This window comes from Sarcophilus harrisii, chromosome 3 (assembly GCF_902635505.1).
Source record: "Sarcophilus harrisii chromosome 3, mSarHar1.11, whole genome shotgun sequence".
NCBI lineage: Eukaryota > Metazoa > Chordata > Mammalia > Dasyuromorphia > Dasyuridae > Sarcophilus > Sarcophilus harrisii.
Window position 1 is genome coordinate 138,748,298 of NC_045428.1, and position 27,156 is coordinate 138,775,453.

The 27,156-nt window shown below is 33.6% G+C and overlaps 1 long non-coding RNA gene across 2 annotated transcripts; it reads left to right on the plus strand.

Moving 5' to 3' along the window:
* On the plus strand, window positions 1–26,889 carry LOC116422270. 2 transcript variants are annotated; one of them, XR_004232838.1, is made up of 4 exons: window positions 1–108; window positions 7,311–7,362; window positions 21,329–21,423; window positions 26,778–26,889. It is a non-coding gene; the product is annotated as an uncharacterized LOC116422270 (long non-coding RNA). The 2 variants fall into 2 exon arrangements; XR_004232839.1 differs by lacking the exon at window positions 26,778–26,889 and adding an exon at window positions 22,978–23,347.
* Window positions 26,890–27,156: the final 267 nt, after the last annotated feature.

Below are 27,156 nucleotides of genomic sequence, written 5' to 3' on the forward strand. Positions count from 1 at the left end.
GGGGAAAAGAAAGCCCAACAACAAAGAGCCTTGTAGGAAGCCCATATTTAGCAGACATGATCTGGAAGAAGATCCATCAATGAAGACTGAGAAGAGGCGGTCGGAGAGGTAGGAAGAAAATCACTAGAAAAGAATATTAGGGACACTTGGAAGAGAAGAGCAGAGAGAAGCAGGTGTTCAGCACTTTCAGAGGCTACAGAGAAGCCATCTTTGTGTGATACATGCTGCCAGCTATTATGATTTTTAAAGGACACTAACTATATTTAGAGTTGGGAAATCCTGTAAAAATCCATGTAAGATACTAATTAGTAGGCCATTGCAATTGTTTAGGTAAAAGTGAATTAGAATGATGGCAATGTGGGTAAGGAGAAGATGAGAGAGAGAACATGGAGATAGAAATGATAAAATTTGGTATCTCCTTGGATATATAGGATAAGTGAAGGAGAAAAATGGGACAGAATAGGGAAATGTTGAAGGAGGAGTGGCCTTGTGGGGAAAGGAAGATGTGAGGCAGATTATAATATGCTCATTTCTGCTGCTTCTCAGAGATTCATTCTCTATCACCCAAAATAATAACAAAATTTGGAGGGGAATGGAGAAAGTGCTTCCACAACTGTGATTAAAAGGAGAGAAATTTAAAGGGTATTGAGCAATGGAACTCCCTGAGGAATTTGATAAATTTATCAGGAGGTAAACATTTGTTTGTAATCTTTATCTATAACTTTCCTCACTGTTAAAAGGACAAAAGGGAGTTCTTCAATGATTTTAAAAAATGAGAGGCACAATACAGGGAGCTGCTATTTTGTACTTGTTTGGATTGCTGAGTAAAGATTGGTTGCTGCAGTAGATAGGGGCACTGTGATCCAGGGACCACACCATTTTAGCGTTTGTGATAGGAAATGGCAGACATACATTGAGACTTATGGACATCGATATCAAAGATTTAAGAGTTAGGATATATAACATTGAATGGCCTGACAATGAAAATAGTAATTGAATAAAAAAGAGATTGAAAATTCTCAGGAAAAAACATCCTGGTATTGTAACCCCAAATGACTCTATTGAAGAAAAAAAGAGGGAAGTGACTTATGAAAACAATATGGCTACCCAGCATTGTTATGTATGCTAGCTATATCTGGCCTCTTCATCTAGTTAAGGAGAAGAATTATACAACTTGAGATAGCATATCTGATGAATATTCATGGTTGTTGCACCTGAGTACAAAGACAATCTAAGAAATCTTGTGCATACTTAACTTTGTCTAATGACAAAGTTTATTATTTATTAGAGTATTTATTTATTTATTATTAGAGTATTCAAAGATACTCTTTGATGGATCTGTTTACCCCCAAACTGACATATTTACAAAAGATCTCTTTTGTCTGTGCACATTTTGATAGAAAACAACATAGACCCTAAAATCTGCAGCCTATTCAACTTTTCTTTTTTTTTTTTTTCTATATAGAAATGACCTATTGTGATATTCAGCTAAATGTTTAACAACTGGCTCTCTGGAGAAATGGCTGCATGATACAATTTTAATTGGTCTAAATTATTAATATTTTCTTCATCACTTTCTTAAGTTTAGTCAATCAACAAAACAATAAAAATGCACTGATATGTAGTATTTGTTGATTTTGGAAGAGTTAATGTTCACATTGAAAATTTAGCTCAGTTGTGGGAGCTAGTTCCAGCAATACTAGCTTTTAGGAACTATCATACATTGGCTTGATTTTCCTAGCTCAGACAAAGATGAAGGCACAACAGGTATCAGTGAAAAGGAAAAGGAATTTAAATTTTAGAAGTGTGTATATTAGTGACAAAAACAAGGGAAGGTAAAAATTAGATTGAAAAATTTCTGAAAGAAGAATGTCAGGGAAGCTAAAACCCCACATAAGCTTGTGAATTTGAAAGATATTTAAAAAAGGGTTTGAAAGAGAATATTGAATTTGATAAAAGAAAAAAAGTTTAGGATCTTAATTTGGGATGAATGAGATAATGATAATGGCTTATCAAAAGAGATTCCCCTTTTTTCTGTCACTGTTTCAATAGTTATGATAGTGGGACTACTATCTCTAGTGCCTACCATCTTAATCTTTACATTCATCATATAAGAAAGTAGTAAAATTCAACTTCTCTGGGACAAGTAAATTGAATTATGGGTAGCCTGCCCCTCACCCCCCATTCATCTTCCTTGAGATCTAGGTTTTATGAAAAATGGTTGAACCCAAATAAATGCATATGAATCTTGTACTGAATACAATTTTGAAGATATTTAGATAGGGAATTCAGATTTTTAGTACATCTCAAAAAAGGGAAGATTTAACAGAATGAAAATATCTTGGATTATACAAACACACATATGTATATATATATACTTTATAAATTCTGACAGACCCTGACTAGAAGATGTTAAAAATAAGGCTGTTAAAATAAGTTTGGTTAACAACTGTTGCCCAGACTAGAAGAATCCAAGAAAATTTAGATTAAGATTGTGCTGAAATCACCAGTGTTGGGAAATATCCACATTATTTTATAATAAAGTCAAATGGTTCAGGGCGCTCTTTTTGAGAGGGGCACTTAGCTTGACAGTTCAATCAATCTATATATAAGAAAGAAATTCAGAAATCCATATAATAAAGAACTTGATGCTTCTGTTTCCTAATAGTCCTTCTTTTCTTTTTCAATTTGAATAAACATATTCAAAAGTTGCATTTTGTAGAAAGCATCCTATTCATATATATATATATATATATATATATATATATATATATATACACACACATAATTTTATTGAATCTGACCTTAGTGGGATCTCCTTTCAGTCTGTTAATTCAGCCTTAGGGAATGGTTTTGTATTAAAACCTCAAAGGAACTATGTTTATTAGCAATGATGTTTATGAGGTATCTATATCAATATGAGGTATCTATATCTATACCAAATAGAAATTGGGGAGAAGGATGCTTCAGGCTGTTTATTGATTTAGAAATGACATATTAACATTAGCTATGTTCCATTTTGTTTATTTTGTTAAGTATTTTCCATTAATATTTTAATCTGATGCCTTAGGGTCCAATGTTTGATATCTTTAATCTAGATGAAAAAAATAAAATAGCAAGAATCAAATTATTGAATTTGAATGGCAGAAATGAGGGCAATGTAAATCTTACAGTAGTTCTATGTTGACAAAAGGAAGTATCATAATTAGCTTGAATTGAATAAGGTATATCTATTCCTCTCCCATATGATGACTGGCATCCCCACATCTCACTGTCTAGTTTTTGCTTTTGTTTCTGCTAATCTGGATAGCCATGCATCCTAGGGTAAAACTCTCAGGTCCTATTGCTATGGTACTCCCCCCTACCCTAATCCCTTCAGTACCCTACTTTTCCTCTAACTTCTGTAGGGTTAACATGGAACCCTGGAGTATAGGGCAACTTCACACATTCATGGTTAAAAGTTCTCTTCATCACCCATTGCCACTATATCATTGACCCTGGTACCCTGCCTTCCCTCAACGGTCTTTGTTCATAACTATATGAAAAGCTATAACTTCATTGAGAAGAAACTAATGATCTACTCAGTGTAAATAAAATTCCAGAAAAAACTCAAAGGAATCTTTAATCAAGATTATGATGAAATCATCTAAGAACTAGGAAGGCTATTTATTATGCATAAAAGCATTTAGTGATAAAGTCAATTGTTAATGGTCCCTTTTTGAAGAGGGCACTGGATCCTGATACTTGATACTCTTTTTAATGAGCCCATATTTGGTGTCCCTATCATTAATAAGCCTTCCCCTTGCATTTCAAATAAACTTATAAATTATCATTTTTATAGAAAGCATTCTAGTTATATTTGCAATAAATTCTCTTAAATGAGGTTGCTTCTGTTGTATCTTTCAAGGATTCTTTTATAATTTTAAAGATATAGATGTGGAAAAACTTTATTAGAAGAGAGACTATTACTTTATGCTAAATCAAAAGCTTTTTTTTAATAACCAACAACAACAAAAAATAAGCACAGTGGAATATTGTGTTTTCAACATTTTTCAGTCATTTGTGTGATGGTAAGGATGTGCCTTACTGTGCAAAATTACTTATGAAAAATCCTTTCTATTCCTTGCTCATCCTGTAATCCATCATGTCTTGGATGTATGCTTGTTATTCTCACAAATGTTTTATATGGATGAGAAAGTAGGCACAGATATTGGTAGTTGATGTTTTCCTGTTGACTTTTTGGTGGGCATTAATAGGATCCAAGATGTTTTTATCCCTATTTTTGATATATTCTCCTCCTTTATAAAATTTAAGAATTAATCCTTCCATAACAATGAATTTCCTAATTCTATAATTCAATAATCCCTATCAAGAAAACCTGGTAATAATTTTCCAGTAGTATATAGAGGAATATTACTTAATCTCCTTGTAAGCACATGGTTCAGAAGATTCAAAGATTGAACAGGCTTATTTACAAATCAAAGAAATAGAACTTATATCAGGGCTGATGGAAATTAGAAACATCTATGGCCTATCTTTTCCCAGAAGCATCTATTTTTGTTGGATAATGGTAAATTTACTGCAATATAGGAACAAATGTTTTCTAATGCTTGACTACTCAAGAGGGACCCTAGGTTCTGTCTATAACTTTTACATTAAGGTTATACATTATTGTACAAAAGCAGGAAACTGTCTTAGATGAGTAAATCATACAGGTCCATATTTCCATTACTTTATGCTCCACTTGAGATATGATTGGCTGGCCTCCTCAAAAGTAAATACTATACCTGGGACAGTAAATAGTATACCGGAGAAAACAAACACACACACACACACACATACATAAAAAATATATATATATATATATATATATATATTATGAAGAGAGAGATGACTTTTCTCATCTTTCTTCTCTATTTTCTCTATCTTGAAGTATAACAAATGTGTTTGTGCTGGACAATAGATTGTTGGGAACTTTCCTTTGAGACCTTTGAACCCTCCAAAAAGTCTTGTGATATTGCTCCTTCTTTGGAATTAGACTACATTCTGTGACCAATAAATCAAGGCACAAGAGAAAGAGAAATGACCTTAGAATAAAAAAGAACTATGTTTAATCCCTACCTTTGACACATACGTTCTGTGTGATACTGAGCCAGTGACTTTAATCCCACTTGACTTAGACATCAGTCTCAACTCACCAGTTTCCCAGGAAGGAAACAGAAGACACACAAAAAATCCCAGAGAAATAGGAAGTAATTTGTACCTCTAGAAATTCTGTCTCTACTTGGGGGACTCTGTCTTTAGGACTGGGAACCTTCAGAGATCATAGCATTGGATTCTCCAAGACTAATAGTAGAAAAGATATTAATTTGCATTGATAAAAGAAATTCCTCTACAGGACTTCCCTGAACCAATGAAGTCACAGACCCAGTCCCTATTTCCTCTTCTGTGAACATATTTATAGTCTTGCTTCTGATTCTCTAATACTGAAGTCATAGTCTTTTAAAAATGGCATACCATCTTGATTTATTTACTGAATTTAAGATTTCATAGGTTAGAAATAGAATTTAGAGATTAGAAACTCTTTATAGCTAAATTATTTTTCATGTAAGTTATATTCTAAGAATATTTAAGAAGTTTCCATTAATATTAAGTTAAAATGCAGATATTTAGCATGATACTTTCCCTTATTTTACTGTTATTAACATTTTTTTTTGCCTATATTTTTCAGCAGAAGTAGACTACCACATTTGAGCATCTCTAACATTTTGAGAGACTTATAAAATTCAGAACTTTTGGGCCTTGGAAATAGTATTTTTGGGTACATTCTATATAACAAAAGAGAAATGAATAGTTTTATCCTTGCAAAAAATGTTACATGTGCTTATTGGACACACAGGATTAAAATGTATATTTATGATCTGGAAAGAATTTTACTTTAAAATAAAGATGCCAATCTATCAGGTAACTGATTTAGCCTTTTTCAGTATGGTGTAGAATAAAAGTCTCTTAAGTCTTTGCAGAAGGAATTTTAGCTTTAATAAAAAATCCTAGCAAAACCTGAATATGATAAAATATTTATAAGAAAGGAAATATAAGGGGGTCATGACGACTTTCCAGGGACATACTTGAGTTTGTGACCTGTAGCAAATTGGAATATAATTGGAAAATATTTACAAAACAAATGAAAATAAAACAAAACACAAATAATAGTATATTTTATAGTACAATCAAGTCCACATTTCTATGTGGGCCACTGTAAATATAAGGGAAAATGGGGTGATAAAAATATATTATTTGTATTAATTTCAGGGATTAAATGGTATGACTAGTGCTAACCAAGTGGAGGTTCTGTTCCCTTCTAGAAGGCAGAATAGTGAAGTGGTCTTGGTGAGGAGAGCCAATTCTTTTCTCAATGTTCATTCTTCTCCACTCTTGAAGGGATCAGCATCCTTACTTGGCTAGCCATCAGTCTCAACTCACCTCAGTTTCCCAGGAAAGCAAAAGAAAACATCTAGAGAAGTAGGACGTAATTTGTCTAAAAATTCAGTCTCTACTTGGGGGACTCTTTCTTTAGGACTGGGGAACCTTCAGAGTTCCTAGCACTGAATTCTAAATGGTATACTATAAATTTTGGCAAATCATTAACCCTATATGGATCTCTAGTACAGTTACCTTGGTTTAAGAGAACTTACAGAGGTCTTCTAAGTCAGGGATGTCAAAATGCTGACTAAAACTTTTCCAAGTGCAGATTTTAGGAATCATTTTGGGTTCTAGCTCAATTTCATCTTATATATAAAGAAATATAAACTCAAATAAATTAAGTGACTTGGCCAGATCACAGAGGGAGCAAGTGGCAGAGTTGGGAGTCTTACTCTAAAACCATTATTCTTCTACACAAGGGAGGTTTCCCCTCCCCCCACCTATGACTGGTGGTATCTGTGATGGTTAATATCGAAGTTTAATGGCTGAAACCCTTAATGACCCTTGTGAAGAAATGTGGCCATTCCAGCATCCCTCAACAAGTATACCATATGGATAAGTTTCATTATTGGGCTAACTTTCTCTAATGGAAGATTAAGGGGAGAACTTTCTTCCTTAGATCATAATACAGGACTTCTTTTTTTGCCATTCATATCTATAATACCCATTTCAACTATAATACAGGAAATAAGGCATTTTAAATTACAAAAATTATTTTACTACATTTATAAATGTATCAGAATATAAACTGTATACAGAAAAAGGTAGTCACAATCACATAATCTCACATTGATAACTCGTCTTAAAACATTGTTATTTTATTCTAGGACCTTCCTCTTTAATTTCCAAATAGAGTGGCACCCCATAAAACCTGATATGGTGAGTCAATGTAGTTCCTTGCTATTGATCCTTACTTTCTGAACTCTAGCTCAAGACTAGGACCTTTGCTTCTTCAGCATTCTTAGTATAAAAATATATTTTTTCTTTTCTGTATTCTACTGATATACTGACCTCTCAGTTTTATTTTCTTGAAGCTTCCCATCTCTCATTCAGAGTCATCTTAGCTTTCCATGATTTATTTACTGTTTGTTAATTTAAGATTTGAGGGGAGGGTTATATTTTATTTTATTTCTTCTCACCCCTGAACTGCTATTACACTATTTAATTTTTAGCCAATAACATGATAAATACTTTTGAACCCAATGATTGTTTGTGTATATGTATTTTGTGTAAACTTTTCGACAAAAACTTCAAAGAAACCAAATGTTTTTAACTGACTTATTTATGTAGCCTCTTAAATGCAAATGTAGGGAATTTGAACTTTACTTGGACACCAACTGGAAAATATATTGGCTTTGAGCATAAGAGTGACTTACATCAAATTTATACACGAGGAAGATTAGACTTACTATATTGTAAAGGAGAGATAGGGAAGAGGAATGGGAAGTAGAGGCAGGAAGATCTACCTGCTAGGATGCTGTTGCCATAGTACATGTTAAGTGATAATGGATTAATATTCAAGGATGGTGGCAGTAAAAATGTAAAAGAGATGATGGGGATGGAAGAGATATGGATGTAAAATGGACATAATTTGGTGGTAAATGCAGGAAGAATAGAATATTATATTGTTTGAAGCAGTGAGTGGTACCACTGATGGAAATAATGCAGTCAAAAGGTAGGAAAATTTAGCAGAAAAGATAATAAAATATGATTTTTGGAATGATGCATTTGAAATGACAGTAGGAAATTCAGGTGAAGGTTTCATATAAACAATAGGAAATGTGGATCTGAAGTTGAGGAGAAAGATCAGGGTTAGAAGCAAGGATTAATAAATCATCTGTAAGATGGTATTATTTAAAGCCATGATATTGAGGCAGATTGTTAAGGAAGAGAGAGAAGAGAAAAAAAGTTAATGAAAGTTCAAGCATGAGTGATGGGGTGAATGATCACTAACAATGACAAAGAAGTGAGTTGATGGGATAATATCCAAGTGAAATGTTTAGCAGAAAGTTGAAGATACAAGAGAAGGGACAGGACTGGAATGACAATTGAGGGAGTAAAATCAACATAGAAGTTTGAAGCCTCTTCCTTAAAATAATAATAATCAATTCACATTTATATATGTAGCATTTATCTCATTGAATGCCCCACCCTCTTTCTGGGCAATAGAGCTTTTGCTCCAGAAAACTGAGAGGGAAATATCAATGGGATAAGAAGAGACATCTTTGTAGGAGTGGGGTGCCTCACTAAAAAAAGGAAGATAACAGGTTTTATTTCTCTAAGGATTGCTATTGGGTCCTATATCATGTAGATGAAGTGGATAAGCCAAGAATCTGTTGAAATCCTTATTACAACAAAGGTGAGATCAAGAAAAACATCAATTCTAAGAAAATCTTTTTACTCCAAGTTAGAGAAGAATCTCTGAGGCTTTGCCTGGTGACAAGTACTTTGGGATTCATGAGTCAGGCACTGAATTTTGAACTGTAATGTACTGTCTTTCCTTCTTTGCCTGCTCAAAAGCAACTAGGTGACGACAGTGTATAGAAGGATTAGTCTGGAATCAGGAAGATCCAGATTGAAATGTGGTCTTAGACACTAGTTAATGGATTTTAAGCAAGTCATTTAACCTCTACTTGCCTCAGTTTCCTCACTTGTGAAATATTTCCCTTCCAACGTTTTGTGAGAATAAAATAAGATCATATTATTAAATAATTTATCATAATGGTATCTGGTACATAGTAAATGTTTAATAAGTCTTTCCTTTCTTCCCTGAAATTCCTAAAATTCCTAGATTCAAAGCAACTTCTATACTATCTGAGAACTTTCAGGATCAATGCAAATGGTTTGCTAGATGTTTTACTATAAATTGTTCATTGCTTTTATTGAAGATATGCTAAAAATAAGATTTAAAATATCCACAGTAGGATTTTTGTAAGTAATTCTCAGTGTCTACATGCTGTTTTTGGAGCTACCCAGGTATGTGAAGGATTAAGAACCCAGGTGAGCCAAGTCTAGAGAGTGACTTATAGAACTATCATTATTCCCTGAGCTCATTGCTCTAACTGAAGTAGTCTGAAGATAATCTCCCTGGCTGCATCTTGGATTGCCTCTGTACTCAGTTATATCTTGAACTGCCCTCAACAATAGCTTTTCTTGATTGACCCTTCCCACCCTTGGGTGTCTTAATTTTTGGTTTCATGACCTTGTGTGAGTTAAATTGTGACTATTATAAGCAACAGCAACAAACTGTTGGCACTTATCACTTGATTCCAATTCCAGAGCACCACCTTTTTTTTCCCAAAAGTGTGTAAATAAAGAAGAACAGAATGTTCAGGATTGAACTTTGAATCTGGTCGTACTTAAGGTTCAAGAAGAGGGAGAGAATCTGTCAGAGGAAAGCTAGAGGGTGAGGGAAAGCAGATTCATGTACTATCGTGATAACCAAGAGAAGAGAGAATTTCAAGATGGGGATAGTAGTTAATAGTATCAAATGTAGTAAACTGGTAAAGGATATCAGAAGAGAGTTTAAAAGCCCATAAAAAATTTAAAATCAAAAGGTCATTTGTGACTTTCAAGTAAGCTTTTCTGATAATATTTATCTTTAAGTCAATTGGCTGGTGATTAAAGAGGAAGTTAGTGGTGAAGAAATGAAGGCAGTGAATGCATCATGGGTTAGTGAGAAGCTTGGCAATGAAAGGAAAGAAAAAGAATATTGGATAAGAAGAACAACAGAAGAATTATCTGAAGTAGGGGAGATTTATTAAACAGTTTTCCTCCTGGGGGTAAAAAGATGGTTCTCTTAAAAACTTGGCATGTTCAGAGTTGGTTCATGTGGATAAAGAAATTATTATTTTCTCCCCTTCTTTATCATAAGCCCTGTCATAGAATCTAGTTCAGGAAGAAGATTCATGAACAGAAAAATGGAAAGAGTCTTGAGAATCTTTGGGAATATGGGCCGATTGTAAACAAATAAGGAGAATTGAACTGATTATTAATTACATTAGCACTGCATTTGTAGAGTATTATCATAACTAGGGAGAGTTATCATTAGGGCTTGTATACAGATCTTATAAATAAATAACAAGGATGAAACAGATAATAAAAGACATCTTTAGATGAAAAAATTAAACATCAATTATAACAACAATGTAGGGCGTTTTCTGGTAGTACTTCCTTTTCATTAATCAAGGATAATTATCAATTACAAGGCATAATAATTAGTAGAGTCTTTATACTTTTCATCTTGAAAAATTGATGATAATTGGTCTCCATATTTAACTCCAAGTGTTCACTACACTGAAGGAGGAGTGATTAATTTTTTTTAAGAGTTTCCTCCTTGTCTGTGATCTTGGAGGATTCACTAAACATTTGTTAATCTCCGTCTCAGACACTCAGACACAAAAGTGCATTTTGTTTACTTTCTCTGACTAAAAAAAAGGAAGAGTAAATAATAATTTTAAATTTCATAAAACCATAGAAAATTTTAGAGTGGAAAGGACCAGAGAGGTCATTTTCCCCTCACTAAATCACACATATATACAAATAAGAAAAATGATATTTATGATACAGGGGCAGTTCTCATCTGTTCCCATGAAATATTATTGCAGTTTTTTCTTGAGTAAATTATTTTTAAAGTTTATTATTTTTATAATAGCTTTTTATTTTTCAAAATACAGGCAAAGATGCAAAGATACTTTTCAACATCCACCCTTGAAAAACCTTGTGTTCTATATTTTTCTTCTTATTCCCACCTCCCCCTCTCCTAGATGGAAAATAATTCAATACAGGTTAAATGTGTACAATTCTTCTAAACATATTTCTACATTTATCATGATGCACAATAAAGATCAAGTGAAAAAGGAAAAAAAGAGAGAAAAAAAAAACAAGCAAACAAACAACAAAAATGAAAATTCTATGTTGTGATCTACACTCAGTTCCCATAATCCTTTCTCTGGATGCAAATTGCTCTCTCCATTACAAATCTATTGGAAATGGCCTGAATGGGGGGGCGGAGCCAAGATGGCGGAGAAGGCACACATGACTTTCTAAGCTCTTCTCTTACCCTCATTATCAATATTATATCGAGCCTCAAAAATAGTCTTGACTGCTACAATTCGTAAAGATAAGAAGTAGAACAACTCACCAGCCGAAGAAAATCTGCAGTCTCGCCAAAAAAGGTTGGTTCCGGGGCCAGGGGGGAGATCAGCGCAGACGGGGAGAGAAATTAGGTTCCGAGGAGAGCCTCAAACCGAAAGAAAGCACAGATCTCAGCACAAGCGCGCAGCCCCAACCCGCAGTACTGGGCTTTTCCTTGGGGCAGTTGTGATCCTGCACAGCAGGAGGACACAGCCCAGGTTAGCCTACAATCTGCGCAGTGGGGAGCTCGGCTTGGGGCCATAGAACTTTTCCAGGGCCGATTTGCATCAGGCAGAGACTCTGGGGCAGACTTCGAGGCATTCTGTGGTCTGCGGTCAGCTGCTAATACTCATAGTCCCACAAGAGGCTCCAGGCTGGGGCAGTGACACTTTCACCCCTTAGTCTCTAGCCAAGGGCAATCGCTAACCCACTCAGCCCAACTGGGCACTTCGATAGCTCGGCCAGTGCTGAATCCACTTCCTGTTGGGGGAAGGGAAAACTCTCACTCAGAGCACTCCCATACCTGTGAGCCGGAAATCGGTTTACATCTCTCCCTGCTCTGCAGAGGAAGCTGGTAACCCCCTTGCCTAGGAGGCATACCCTAAAGGCTTTAAAATATGAATAAAAAGATGAAAAGAACGATCGACAGCTTCTATGCAGAAAAAGAGCAGGTCAGCAAACCTGAAGAGACCTCAAACAGCAAAAATGCATCAGACTGTCCTCCTTTACATGATGCTCTCATAGAAGAGACCATTAAAAGTCTCAAAAGAGAGTTAGAAGATAAATGGGGAAAGGAAAGAGAAGCCTTACAAGAGAGCAACAACTTCCTGAAATAAGAATTGGAAAAGTTAAAAAATTCCCAGGAAGTGCAGAGAAACAAAATTGGTGAATTGGAAAAAATAAAAAAATCTCAGGAAAGTAAGAATTGTGAATTGGAAAAAATAAAGAATTCACTAGAAAGTAGGATTTGTGAATTGGAAAAGACAAAGAACTCGCAAGAAAGTAGGATCTGTGAATTGGAAAAGACAAAGAACTCGCAAGAAAGTAGGATCTGTGAATTGGAAAAGACAAAGAACTCGCAAGAAAGTAGGATCTGTGAATTGGAAAAAGAAAATAATTCACTAAAAAAAATTAGTGAAATGGAAAAAAATTCCACAGACCAAAACAATACATTTAAAACTCAATTGGACATATACAGAAAGAAGTAAAAAAAGCTAATGAAGAAAATAATTCTTTAAAAATTAGAACTGAACAAACAGAAACTAATGATTCATTGAGACAGCAAGAATCAGTCAAGCAAAAACAAAAAAATGACAAACTGGAAAAAACCATGAATTATCTACGTGCAAAAACGACAGACTTGGAAAATAGATCTAGGAGAGAATAATCTGAGGATTATTGGACTTTCCGAAAACTATGATGAAAAAAAGAGCCTAGATACTATTTTATAAGAAATCATCAAAGAGAACTGCCCAGATGTAATAGAATCAGAAGGTAAAATAGGCATTGAAAGAATTCATCGAACACCTTCTGAAAGAAACCCTAAAATAAAAACCCCAAGGAATATTGTGGCCAAATTTCAGAACTATCAGATTAAGGAAAAATTTTACAAGCAGCAAAAAAAAAAAACCATTTAAATACAGAGGTGCCACAATAAGGATCACCCAAGATCTGGCTGCCTCTACATTAAAGGAAAGAAGGGCCTGAATATGATATCTCGAAAGGCACAAGAACTTGGGATGCAGCCAAGAATAAACTACCCAGCTAAGCTGAGCCTTTTCTTCCAGGGAAGAAGATGGATTTAATGAAACAAATGAATTCCATTTGTTTCTGAAGAAAAACCAGAACTAAACAAAAAATTTGATCTCCAACCATAGAACTCAAGAGATGCAGAAAAGGTAAAAAATAACTCTTGAGAATTGTATTTCTGTTGTGGATATACAAAAAGAATACATGTATAATTTGATTGTACTGATATAACATAAAAAAGGGAAGTAGATATGGAAAAGGGATGATGGCAGAATAAGGTGGGAAGGAGGGATAAAAGAGGGAAACCACATCCCACAAAGAGGCAAAGGAAACTTATCATATCTGAGGGAACTTAGAGAGGGGGAGGAACATTGTGTGAATCTTACTCTCATCAGAGTTGGCTCAAAGAAAAAATAATTGACATTTGTTTTAGAGAAAATTCTCTCTCAACTCATTAAAAACGGGGAGAGGAAAAGGAAAAGAAAAAGAGTAATAAGGGAAGGAAGGGGGAAAGACTCAAAGGGGGGAGGGAGGGATTATAAAGAGGATAAGCATCGTGATACAAGAGGGGTACATAAGTTTAAAAGGGGAAAGAGGGTTGGGGAGGCAATAATAAGTAAAGCATAATCTGGGGTTATTAGGATGGCAGGAAATACAGATTTAGTAATTCTAACCGTAAATGTGAATGGGATGAACTCCCCATAAAGAGGAGGCAGATAGCAGACTGGATCAAAAGTCAGAACCCTACAATATGTTGTTTACAAGAAACACATTTAAAGCAGGGAGATACATATAGAGTAAAGGTAAAAGGCTGAGCAAAATCTATTATGCTTCAGGTGAAGTCAAAAGTTAGGTAGCCATCCTTATCTCAGATCAAGCAAAAGTAAAAATTGATCTAATTAAAAGAGATAAGGAAGGAAACTACATCCTGCTAAAGGGTAGCATAAACAACGAAGCAATATCAATATTAAAACATATATGCACCAAGTGGTATAGGCATCCAACTTCCTAAAGGAGAAGTTAAGAGAGTTGCAAGAAGAAATAGACAACAAAACTGTAATAGTAGGAGATCTCAACCTTGCACCTCAGAATTAGACAAATCAAACCACAAAACAAATAAGAAAGAAATTAAAGAAGTAAATAGAATATTAGAAAAATTAGGTATGTTGGATCTTTGGAGAAAATTGAATGGAGATAGAAAGGAATATACTTTCTTCTCAGCAGTTCATGGAACCTATTTAAAAATTGACCATATATTAGGACATAAAGACCTCAAAATTAAGTGCAAGAAAGCAGAAATAGTAAATGCTTTCTTTCAGATCATGATGCAATAAAACTACATTCAACATAAAGTTAGGGGAAATAGACCAAAAGTAATTGGAAACTAAACAATCTCATCTTAAAGAATGATTGGGTGAAGCAGCAAATTATAGATACAATTAATAATTTCACTCAAGATAATGACAATGATGAGACATCATACCAAAATCTTGTGGGATGCAGCCAAAGCGTAATAAGAGGGAATTTTATATCCTTAGAGGCTTACTTGAATAAAACAGAGAAAGAAAAGATTAATGAATTGGGCTTGCAACTAAAAAAACTAAAAAAAGACCAAATTAAAAACCCCTAATCAAATACTAAATTGGAAATTCTAAAATTAAAAGGAGAAATTAAAAATATTGAAAGTAAAAAAAACTATTGAACTAATTAATAAAATTAAGAGTTGGTTCTATGAAAAAGCCAATAAAATAGATAAGCCTTTGGTAAATCTGATTAGAAAAAGGAGGGAGGAAAATGAAATTAGTAGTCTTAAAAATGAAAAGGGAGAACTTTCCACCAATGAAGAGGAAATTAGAGAAATAATAAGGAGTTATTTTGCTCAACTTTATGCCAATAAATTTGATAACCTAAGTGAAATGGATGACTACTTCCAAAAATATAGACTTCCCAGACTAACAGAGGAGGAAGTAAATTGCTTGAATAGTCCCATTTCAGAAAAAAGAAATAGAACAGGCAATTAAACAACTCCCTAAGAAAAAATCCCCAGGACTAGATGGATTTACATGTGAATTTTACCAAACATTTAAAGAACAATTGGCCCCAATGCTATATAAATTATTGATAAAATAGGGAATGAAGGAGTCCTACCAAATTCCTTCTATGACACAGACATGGTACTGATACCTAAACCAGGTAGGCTGAAAACAGAGAAAGAAAATTATAGACCAATCTCCCTAATGAATATTGATGCTAAAATCTTAAATAAGATATTAGCAAAAAGACTACAGAAAATCATCTCCAAGATAATACACTATGATAAAGTAGGATTTATACCAGGAATGCAGGGCTGGTTCAATATTAGGAAAACTATCAATATAATTGGCCATGTTAATAACCAAATTAACAAAAACCATATGATCATCTCAATAGATGCAGAAAAAGCATTTGATAAAATCCAACATCCATTCCTATTAAAACACTTGAGAGTATAGGAATAAATGGACTTTTCCTTAAAATAATCAGCAGCATCTATTTAAAACCATCAGTAAGCATCATATGTAATGGAGACAAACTGCAACCATTCCCAATAAGATCTGGAGTGAAACAAGATTGCCCACTATCACCGTTACTATTTAATATTGTATTAGAAACGCTAGCTTTAGCAATAAGAGCTGAGAAAGAGATTAAAGGAATAAGAATAGGCAATGAGGAAACCAAATTATCACTCTTTGCCGACGACATGATGGTATACTTAGAGAACCCCAGAGATTCTGCTAAAAGTTATTAGAAATAATCCATCAACTTTTAGCAAAGTTGTTGGTTATAAAATAAACCCACATAAGTCATCAGCATTCTTATATATCACTAACAAAAATCCAACAGTCAGAGTTACAAAGAGAAATTCCATTTAAAGTAACTACTGATAATATAAAATATTTAGGAATCTATCTGCCAAGGGAAAATCAGAAACTTTATGAGCAAAATTACAGACCACTTTTCACACAAATTAAGTCTGATCTAACCAATTGGAAAAATATTAAATGCTCTTGGATAGGGCGAGCAAATATAATAAAGATGACAATATTACCTAAACTAATCTATTTATTTAGCGCTATACCAATCAGAGTCCCAAAAACTATTTTAATGACCTAGAAAAATAATCAAGAAAGTTCATATGGAAAAACAAAAGGTCAAGAATTTCAAGGGAATTAATGAAAAAAAAATCAAATGAAGGTGGCTTAGTTGTACCAGATCTAAAATTATATTATAGAGCAGCAGTTACCAAAACTATTTGTTATTGGCTAAGGAATAGATTAGTTGATCAGTGGAATAGATTAGGTTCAAGGGATAAAACAGTCAACAAATATAGCAACCTAGTCTTTGACAAACCCAAAGATCCCAGCTTTTGGGATAAGAACTTACTGTTTGATAAAAATTGCTGGGAAAATTGGAAACAATATGGCAGAAACTAGGCATTGATCCATACTTAACGCCATACACCAAGATAAGGTCAAAATGGGTTCATGACCTAGGCATAAAGAATGAAATTATTAATAAATTAGAGGAACACAGGATAGTTTACCTCTCAGACCTGTGGAAGGGGAAGGTCTTTATGACCAAAGCAGAACTAGAGATCATTACTGATCACAAAATAGAAAATTTCTATTATACCAAACTGAAAAGTTTTTGTACAAACAAAATTAATGCAGACAAGATTAGAAGGGAAGCAATAAAGTGGGAAAATATTTTACAGTCAAAGGTTCTGATAAAGGCCTCATTTCCAAAATATATAGAGAATTAACTCTAATTTATAAAAAATCAAGCCATTCTCCAATTGAAAAATGGTCAAATGATATGAACAGACAATTCTCAGATGAAGAAATTGAAACTATTTCTAGTCATATGAAAAGATGCTCCAAGTCATTATTAATCAGAGAAATGCAAATTAAGATAACTCTAAGATACCACTACACACCTGTCAGATTGGCTAAGATGACAGGAAAAAATAATGATGATTGTTGAGGGATGCGGAAAACTGGGACATTGATGCATTGTTGGTGGAGTTGTGAACGAATCCAACCATTTTGTAGAGTAGTCTGGAACTATGCTCAAAAAGTTATCAAACTGTGCATACCCTTTGATCCAACAATGTTACTACTGGGATTATATCCCAAAGAGATTATAAAGAAGGGAAAGGTACCTGTATGTGCATGAATGTTTGTGGCAGCCCTTTTTGTAGTGGCTAAAAACTGGAAACTGAATGGATGTCCATCAGTTGGAGAATGGCTGAATAAATTATGGTATATGAATATTATGGAATATTACTGTTTTGTAAGAAATGACCAACAGGATGATTTCAGAAAGGCCTGGAGAGACTTACACGAACTGATGCTGAGTGAAATGAGCAGGACCAGGAGATCATTATATACTTCAACAACAATACTATATGATGACCATCTCTGATGGACCAGGCCATCCTCAGCAACGAGATCAACCAAATCATTTCCAAAGGAGCAGTAATGAAGTGAACCAGCTATGCCCAGAAAAAAAACTCTGGGAGATGACTAAAAACCATTACATTGAATTCCCAATCCCTATATTTATGCACACCTGCATTTTTGATTTCCTTCACAAGCTAATTGTACAATATTTCAGAGTCTGATTCTTTTTGTACAGCAAAATAACGTTTTGGTCATGTATACTTATTGTGTATCTAATTTATATTTTAATATATTTAACATCTACTGGTCATCCTGCCATCTAGGGGAGGGGGTGGGGGGGGTAAGAGGTGAAAAATTGGAACAAGTGGTTTGGCAATTGTTAATGCTGTAAAGTTACCCATGCATATATCCTGTAAATAAAAGGCTATTAAAAAAAAAAAAAAAAAAAGGAAATGGCCTGAATGACCTCATTGTTGAGAGGAGCCAAGTCCATCACAATTGATCATCGTATAATCTTGATGCTGTGTACAATGTTCTCTTGGTTCTACTCATTTCACTTAGTGTCAGTTCATATAAGTTTCTCTAGGCCTTTCTGAAATCACTTCTTATAGAACAATAATATTCCATTATATTCATATACCATAACTTTTTCAGCCATTCCCCAAATGATAAGCATCAGGAAACTCAGTTTCCAGTTCCTTGTCACTACAAAAATCGTTGTTATAAACATTTTTGCACATGGGTTCTTTTCCTTTTTTTATGATCTCTTTGGGATATAGACCCAGTAGAGAGTGCTAGATCAAAGGGTATGCAGAGTTCAATAGCCCTTTGGGCATAATTTCAAATGTTCTCCAGAGTAGTTGGATCATTTCACAACTCCAGCAGCAATGAATAAATGACCCAGTTTTCCCACATCCCATCCAATATTTATCATCTTTTCCTGTTATCTTAGACAATCTTATATGTTACTTCAGAGTTGTCTTAATTTGCATTTTTCTAATCAATAGAGATTTAGAAAGTTTTTTCATATGACTAGAAATGGCTTTAATTTCTTCATCTAAAAATTGTTTGTTCATATTCTTTGACCATTCATCAATTGAAGAATGGCTTATATTCTTATAAATATGAGTAAATTCTCTAAATATTTAAAAAATGAAGTTTTTATCAGAACTCTTGGATGTAAAATTCCCACCCCTCCCACTCCCCGGTTTTCTGCTTTTCTTCTAATCTTGGCCGCATTGGTTTTGTTTCTATAAAACCTTTTTAATTTAATATAATCAAAACTATTCATTTTGCATTTTATTGTATTCTCTGGTTCTTCTTTGGCTATAAATTCTTTCCTTTTCCTCAGATCTGAGAGGTAAACTATCCCTTAGTCTCCTAATTTGCTTATAGCATCACCCTTTATGTTGAAATCATGAACCCATTTTGACCTTATTTTGATAAAGGGGATTAGATTTTGATCAATGCCTAGTTTCTGCCATACTATTTTATGATTTTCTCAGAAATTTTTGTCAAATAGTTAATTCTTATTCCAGAAGTTGGAATTTTCGGGGTCATCATAGATTACTATAGTGATTGACTATTGTGTCTTTTGAATCTGACCTAATCCATATTCTGTTACTTATCCAATACCAAATGGTTTTGATGATGGCTGCTTTGTAATATAGTTTTAGTTCTGGTATAGATAGACCATCTCTGTGTGCATTTTTTTCATTAATTCCCTTGAAATTCTTGACCTTTTGCTCTTCCAGATAAACTTTATTATTTTTTTCTAGCTCTATAAAGTAATTTCTTAGCAGTTTGATTGGAATGACACTGAATAAGTAGATTAATTTAGGTACAATTGTCATGTTTGTTATGTTAGCTTGGCCTACCCATGAGAACTTGATATGCTTCCAATTGTTTAGATCTAACTTTATTTGTATGCAAAGTGTTTGTAATTGTGTTCATATAGTTCCTGACTTTGTCTTGACAAGTATACTCTCAAATATTTTATATTATTTTTAGATGGAATTTGACTTTGTATCTCTTGCTGCTGGACTTTGTTCTAACATACAGAGATGCTGATGATTTATGTGGATTTATTTTGTAACCTGCAAATTTGCTAAAATTGTTAATTGTTTCTAGTAGCTTTTTTGTTGATTCTCTAAATAAACCATAGTATCATCTGCAAAAAGTGATAATTTTGTTTCTTCATTGCCTACTCTAATTCCTTCTATTTCTTTTTCTTCTCTGTTGCTAAAGCTAACATTTCTGATACAATATTGAATAGTAATAGTGACTGAGTTCAAATCTGGCCTCAGACATTTAACACTTCCTAGCAGTGTAACTCTGGACAAGTCATTTGACCTCAGTTGCCTCAGAAAAAAAAGAATAGTATTGGTGATAGTGGGCATCCTTGTTTCATCCCTGGTCTTATTGGGAATGCTTCTAGTTTATCCCCATTACATTTGATGCATGCTAATGGTTTTAAATAGATATTAAATATCATTTTAATGAAAACTCCATTTATTTATATGCTCTCTAGTGGTTTTTTTTAATAGGAATGGGTGCTGTATTTTACCAAATGTTTTTTGATATATCTATTATATATATCTATTAATATAATCATGATTTCTATTAGCTTGATTGTTGATATAGTCAATTATGCTAATAGTTTTCTTGAGACTGAGTCCTGCATTCCTGGTATAAATTCTGCTTGGTCATAATATGTTATCCTAGTGATAAATTGTAATTTCTATGCTGATATTCTATTTAAAATTTTTGCATCAATATTCATTGGAGAAATTGATCCATAATTTTCTTTCTCTGTTTTGACCCTATCTGGTTTAGGTATCAGCATTATATCTGGTCATAAAAGGAATTCATTAGAACTCCTCTATTTTTCTCTTGAATAAATTCTTAATACCAAATTGATTTCTCTTATATTGAAAAGAAAATGATTTAACTCTTAATAAGAAATTTAAAAACCTGAATCAGCCCTCTTTATCTTACTTGCTATAATTTAATGAGGAAATATCATGCAAGATTAATGAATCTTACCATTTTACTGCCAAAGAACATAATCATGTAATGTATGTGTGTGTTGAAACTACAAAAATGGAACTTTATACTTTTAACTCTTTGCTGATTTCTTGATTCAACATGAAATGTGATGTTTGAAGATGTTGAACTTTTGAGTACTAGATAATCAACTTTTGACTGCTCCTCCTTTTTTTCAAGTTAAAAATCAAAATAATTGCTTCACGCTTATTAAATGAACAAAAATGGTCAAAAGTGACAAAATACAGTATTAACTGGATTTTGCATTTTTAATGGAATTGTAATTACTTTTGTTGAATTGTAAGTATATACTTTTCAAAATAGGAATTTTGGTAAGTATAAAGCAATTGCTATAAATAAAAATATTTTAAATAAATTTTGATAAATATGGGTGATAAATTATATTCATAAAACTTTTTCCCCTATAAGTAATGGCTCTAAATTTCACTGAAGAGACTTTGTTATTTTCCTAGGTTCCATGCAATTGGTATAATGCCATCCGCAAATTGTATCATCTTTAGAAAAGACCTTATACAGGACACTTTTTTGAACAACAGATGATATTTTGGTGAGCTTATATCTTTTTGTTTAAACCTAATTTAATGTGGATACTCAGGGGACTTGAAAAAAGTAATCATTGTAGTGATAGTAGTATTTCTCTTGCATAATTCTAAGTATGTGTGACAGATGATTTATCTGAAAATCTTCATTGCTAAAGTTTGCTCTAAGTGAAATACTTTTTAAAAACGAACAATAGGGGCAGCTAGATGGTACAGTGAATAGAGCACTAGTCCTGGAATCAGGAGAACTTGAGTTCAAGCCCAGCCCCAGACACTTAATACTTACTAGCTGTGGGACCTTAGACAAGTGACTTAACCCCAATTGCCTAAATCTCCCCCAAAAAGGACAACAATCACAACAAGATCTTATACTTGTGTGTGCCTTCAAGGAGTTTACAATCTAATGGAAGAAACTAACAAAGAAAAGAAAACTGAAAGGGCTGGGGTTGGGGAGGGGTAGGGATGGGAAGGTAGGCTGGAGGACAGAAAAGAAGATACATGAAGGAAAAGTCCAGAGGAGTACAGCAGTATAGGAAATGATGAGATAGCTATCCTGGGTGCTTTCCAAACTCCACTTTCTCCAATCAGAATGAGGGACCCCTGGATAGGAGACTGGGGGTCTGCTACATCAAACTGCCTGTAGAAAGCTTGTGTTTTTTTCAAAGGATATCCTTGATGCCTGAGTATACTGTTCTTAAAGGGCCTCATTGAAATCCATAATAATCAGAAAACTGATTCTTCTAACCTTCCTCAATAGACAAAGTATGCATGTTAATTGTCATTAAATTATTCCATGAATATTTGTATATATGATATAAATATAAATATATATTATATATAATATAGTTTTGACAAGCTCTGTAGATTTTATTAGTACTAGAATTGGATAGTGGAAGATCAGGCTGGAATTGTGCCTAGAAATTTTCTCAGAAATACCAATTTGCTCACTGATTATAAAAGAGAATCTCTTTTTAATTATCACTTAATCAAACATTTGTTCAGGGCTTATTATGTGCCAAAAACTGGACTTGGCATTAGAGAATAAACACAAAGGTAACACTGACCCTAACCCAATGGAGCTTTTATTCTACCAGGAAAGAAAATACAGGATATATACAAAATGAATAATAAATGATAAGTTGAGGAAGCACTAAAGAAAAGAATTATTCAGAAAAGATCTTTTGAAGGAGATGGCACTTCACATGGATCTTGAAGACTCTTTAAGAGTCTTTAAGAGGCAGAAAGTAAGTGGAAGAGTATTCCAAGCATGGAAGTATTCCTATGAAAAAGGAGATGGAAGATAGAATGCTACTTATAGAGAAAAGCAAGTAGAACAGTTTGCATACATATGTCCTACATAATCGGAGCAATATATAATCAGTCTAAAAAGATAGATTAGAATCAATTGCAAAGGACTTCATATACTAAAAAAAAAGGAGCTTACATTTTGAGATAATGGGGAGCCAATGAAACTTCTTGAATGTATGTGGGATCATAGGACTATAAATCTAGAGTTGCAAGGGATTTTAGAAACTATTTGATCCAACCCTCTTATTTTACAGATGAGGAAACTGAGGTAAAGAGGTCAAGAGTCTTGCCCAAGAACACATAAGGAGAGGCAAAATTAGAATTTGTACCTAGAATACATTTGAACTCAGCCCCATGACTCCAAATTCAGCTTTTGTGAGATTTTTCTATTACCAATATCTTTCTCATGATTCCTAATATGTCCATCAATCTTGAAATCCCATGATCTCAGAAGAATTAAAGTTATGAGTAATTCAAAGGGCCCTATTGTGAATGTGAGTAATGTTTTTCAAGCTAGGTATCCCTTATAAGGCTTTAGTTGAGGATTTATGTAACTAGAAAAGTAGATGAGTAGGTCATGTTTTTTGTTGTTCAATCATGTCCAGATCTTTGCGATCTCATTTGAGCTTTTTCTCAGCAAAGATGCTGGAGTGAGTCATCATTTCCTTCTCCAGTTCATTATGTAAGTGATAAGACTGAAGCAAATAGGGTTAAGTGATCTGACTATAGCAAATAAGTGTTTATGAGTTGATTCCAAGCCTAGTATTTTATCCACTGTACCGCTAAGCTGTCCTCAGATCATATTGTGAGAATGAAATAACCTAAGAGGTAAATTATTAGCCTGAATATACTAAGATAAAGCTATTATAAAGTAGTTAGGTGGTAAATAAAATTCCAGGCCTGGAGTCACGAAGACATTTTCTTGAGTTGAAATCTGGCCCCAGATACTTACTAGTCATATGATTCTGGGCAAGTCATCTAACCCTGTGTACATCAGTTTCTTCATCTGTAAAATAATCGAGAAAAGGAAAGACAAAGTCACTCCAGTATTTTTGCCAAGAAAATCCCAAATGGGGGTCATGAAAAGCAAGAAATGACTGAAAAATGATTGAACAACATCAAATGTACTAGATACAAAAACAAAAAACAACAGGGAAAGAATTCTAACATGTTGGATATATTCTTTGTAGAGGATTTAATAGAAAACCAGGGGCAAGAGTGGGGAAGTAGAGGGGGTTTTGTGATTTTTGTTAGCCACAGAAACAAAATAATCCATTTTCTAAAAGTATAAAAGGAAAAGTAATGACTAGCTTTATTTGAACTCTGACAAACATAATTTAATGAAAGAAGAAAAAAAATTACTTAAACCATACCTATAGGTCTTAAATTAATTGTCAATGCAAATGTATGCAAATAGCAATATATTTCCTAAAGTATTGACATATATAACTAAGCAATTTTCTTTGCTAGGAAATTATTTCCATTATTTAAGCATGCTTTGTGTGATACTGAAAATAGATCTTGTAGGGTTAATTGGTGCCAGAAATTATAGTTACAATTTAAAGTCAGAAATGTTTGTGATATATTTCATTGTGATATATTATACTGACACTTTATTAAATCAAAACTTTAGTAGTTTAAAAAAATTTTTATTGTTTAGTCATTTCAGTTATCTGACTTTTTATAGCTCCAATTAGGATTTTCTTGGCAAAGATATTGAAATGATATTTTCTTCTTCAGCTCATTTTACATATTTAACTAGTTTTACTTATAGCAGTTGGGAAGTATCCTCATTCAAGAATTCCTCTTTAGATTTTCAGTGTGTCTTTGCTTATATTAATAGCTCATTTTATCCTGCAATTTAAGAAAACTATGCTATTTCTGATGCAACTTCAAAGGCAACTTTCCTTGGAAGTTTCTCCATTCCCTTTCCCCACAAGAAATATCCATTTATTAATAGATAAAATACACTTGTAAACCTTTTACTTTGCATGGCACAGTCCTTTATAAGTTTATTTGGCCAAAGACCAAAGAAGCATCCTGCAAGCAAGGTTGTGACCAGTCAAAAGGAAGAAAAAATTTCAAAGTGGAGATCTAGAAGTGGGGAACACATGTTTCTTCCCACCAATTAAAATTCTGAGAAAATGCTCCAAAGGAAAGATTGAAAAGCTTAGGAGGAGAGATAGCACCACCGAAGAAAGCCTAAAAGGATCGATTTAGTTCAATTAAGTCTTATTGTTTCCATTCATGTATATTCCTTCTACTTTAGCATGTGATTAAACAAGCCTTGAGGAGTATTAAATATTATGCAACAAAAGGCAAAAGCCTCATTTCTTTGCTAGTTTTTCCACCAGTTGTGGAAATTGTATCCTCATATGTACTCCTAAAGAAAAATGAATATGAGGACACTAAACTGATTAGTGCTCATTGTAAAGGGCTGAAACTCTGAGTAGGTGCAGTTGGACAACTGAGCACTTAAAGCTAATTGCTTATTGGACAATACTCTATTAGGATATGCTTGGAAAATGGGCCGCCCCACTATTCTGTGCTGGCTGGATCTGTTGGTGTATACAGAGAATTGTAGGAGAGATTAGAGGGTGGAATAAGACAAGCCAGAGTTACTTTTGAGCAGAGACGAAGAAGAGAGGTGTGGAGAGTCCTGTGTCCATTCTCTTAACTTCTATCCCTAAAGACCAAGGACTCTAACTGATTCTAAGGTATCCGGGGTGCTAACTCCATCTTCACAGCTCACCTATTGCCCAGGTGCTATGTCACGTAGTTACTAGATTCCTGCCTCCCCAGAACAATATTGCATTACTGTTTCCTTAGCATTTATAAGCAGAGAAAGAGAGCATGAATTAAAGTCAGAGGACCTAGGTTTCAGTCTTTATTATTCAATTAGTGTCTTTGGGACAAGCATGACTTCTTTGCACCTGTTCATTCATCTCTAAAATGAAGATGCTGGTTTAGATGATCTTTTATCTTGAAACTAAGGTCTTAGTCTTCAGTTCAATATTATCAAAGAAGCTAAAGAGGTAAACTTTAAAATTCTGGCAGTATCTATGAGCCTCATTTTGAGAAAATTGTATTAAAAAATCACTCTAAATATATGTTAAAGGCATGATTATTTTCACCACAGAAGAATTAGTTTTGGGGTTCATTCTTCCATTTGGTTTTTGATTTTATTTCTGAGTTCATATCTACATAATTTATGTATAAATGTTTATAAGTTGTTTGATTCTTCAATGACTTTTAAAAATAATAGAATACCTCCCCCCCCTTTTTTTTTGTACTGAAGCAATTGGTGTTAAATGACTTGCCCAGGGTCACACAGCTAGAAGTATTAAGTGTCTGAGACCAGATTTGAACTCAGGTCTTCCTGACTTCAGGCTAATGCTCTATCTACAGCATCACCTAGCTGCCCCAATTCCTTTGTTTTTTAACCCAGTCAGTCAGTCAATAAACATTTATTAAGATCTTATGTGCCACTTTACTGTGCTAAATACTGCACATGAAGACAAAAGAAAGTCCCTGACTTTAAGAAACTTGTATTTTAATGGAGTTAATACTGAATTTAGCTTCCCTGTTCTCACATGTTTTTTATCGTAAAATAAATTTGATACTGGATCTATGACTGTATAATCATTTTGCAACATTAAAAACAACTTTTTATATTTGAAATTTTCAATTAACATCTTGCTTTGTTCATCATATTATTGATTCCCTGAGATTAGGATCCACAGAATTCTTTTTGACCCCAATACAGTGCCTAGACAATGCTCAAGAAAGCATCTTTAGTTTGATTTATTCATTTTTTTGGAGCTGGCACATTTAACATTATTCTGCCAACAGCCAAGGTAGTGTAGTGGCTAGAGTATTGGATCCAGAATTAGGAGTCTTGAGTTTGGATCTTGTCTCAGATACCCTAGCAATGTGGTCATAGGCGTTCCATTTAACTCTTCAGCACCCTCAGTTTCTTCATCTCTAAAATGGGGATGTAATAATACTTGTATGATTTTGTTATCATTAATAATCTCTCCATTTTTTCTTGTAGATTTTTCCATAACAAAATTATTTTGAAGATTTGACTGATCAATTCTCTCATATAAAGAAGGGAGAAGAAATTAGTATTATATTAATTTTGAAATAATAATAGTTATATTAATTTTAAAATAATATGGTAAGTAAAATTATTTGGATGAAAACTTTTAAGTATAATTTAAAAGTAATAATAAAAATATGTTTGTTCATTAAATTGATGTAACTGTTTTTTGTTCATTTTTTCTTATGCTCAGATTTCTGGTTCTTTTATTGGTCGGTGTGTGTACAAAGTAGATGGGAAGTCAGAGTGTTTGGTAAGGGTATTTCTGGTAGATGATATAAGGCCCGGAATTTGATTTTACATTGGTGTTTCTACTTCTTCCCTTTCAAAT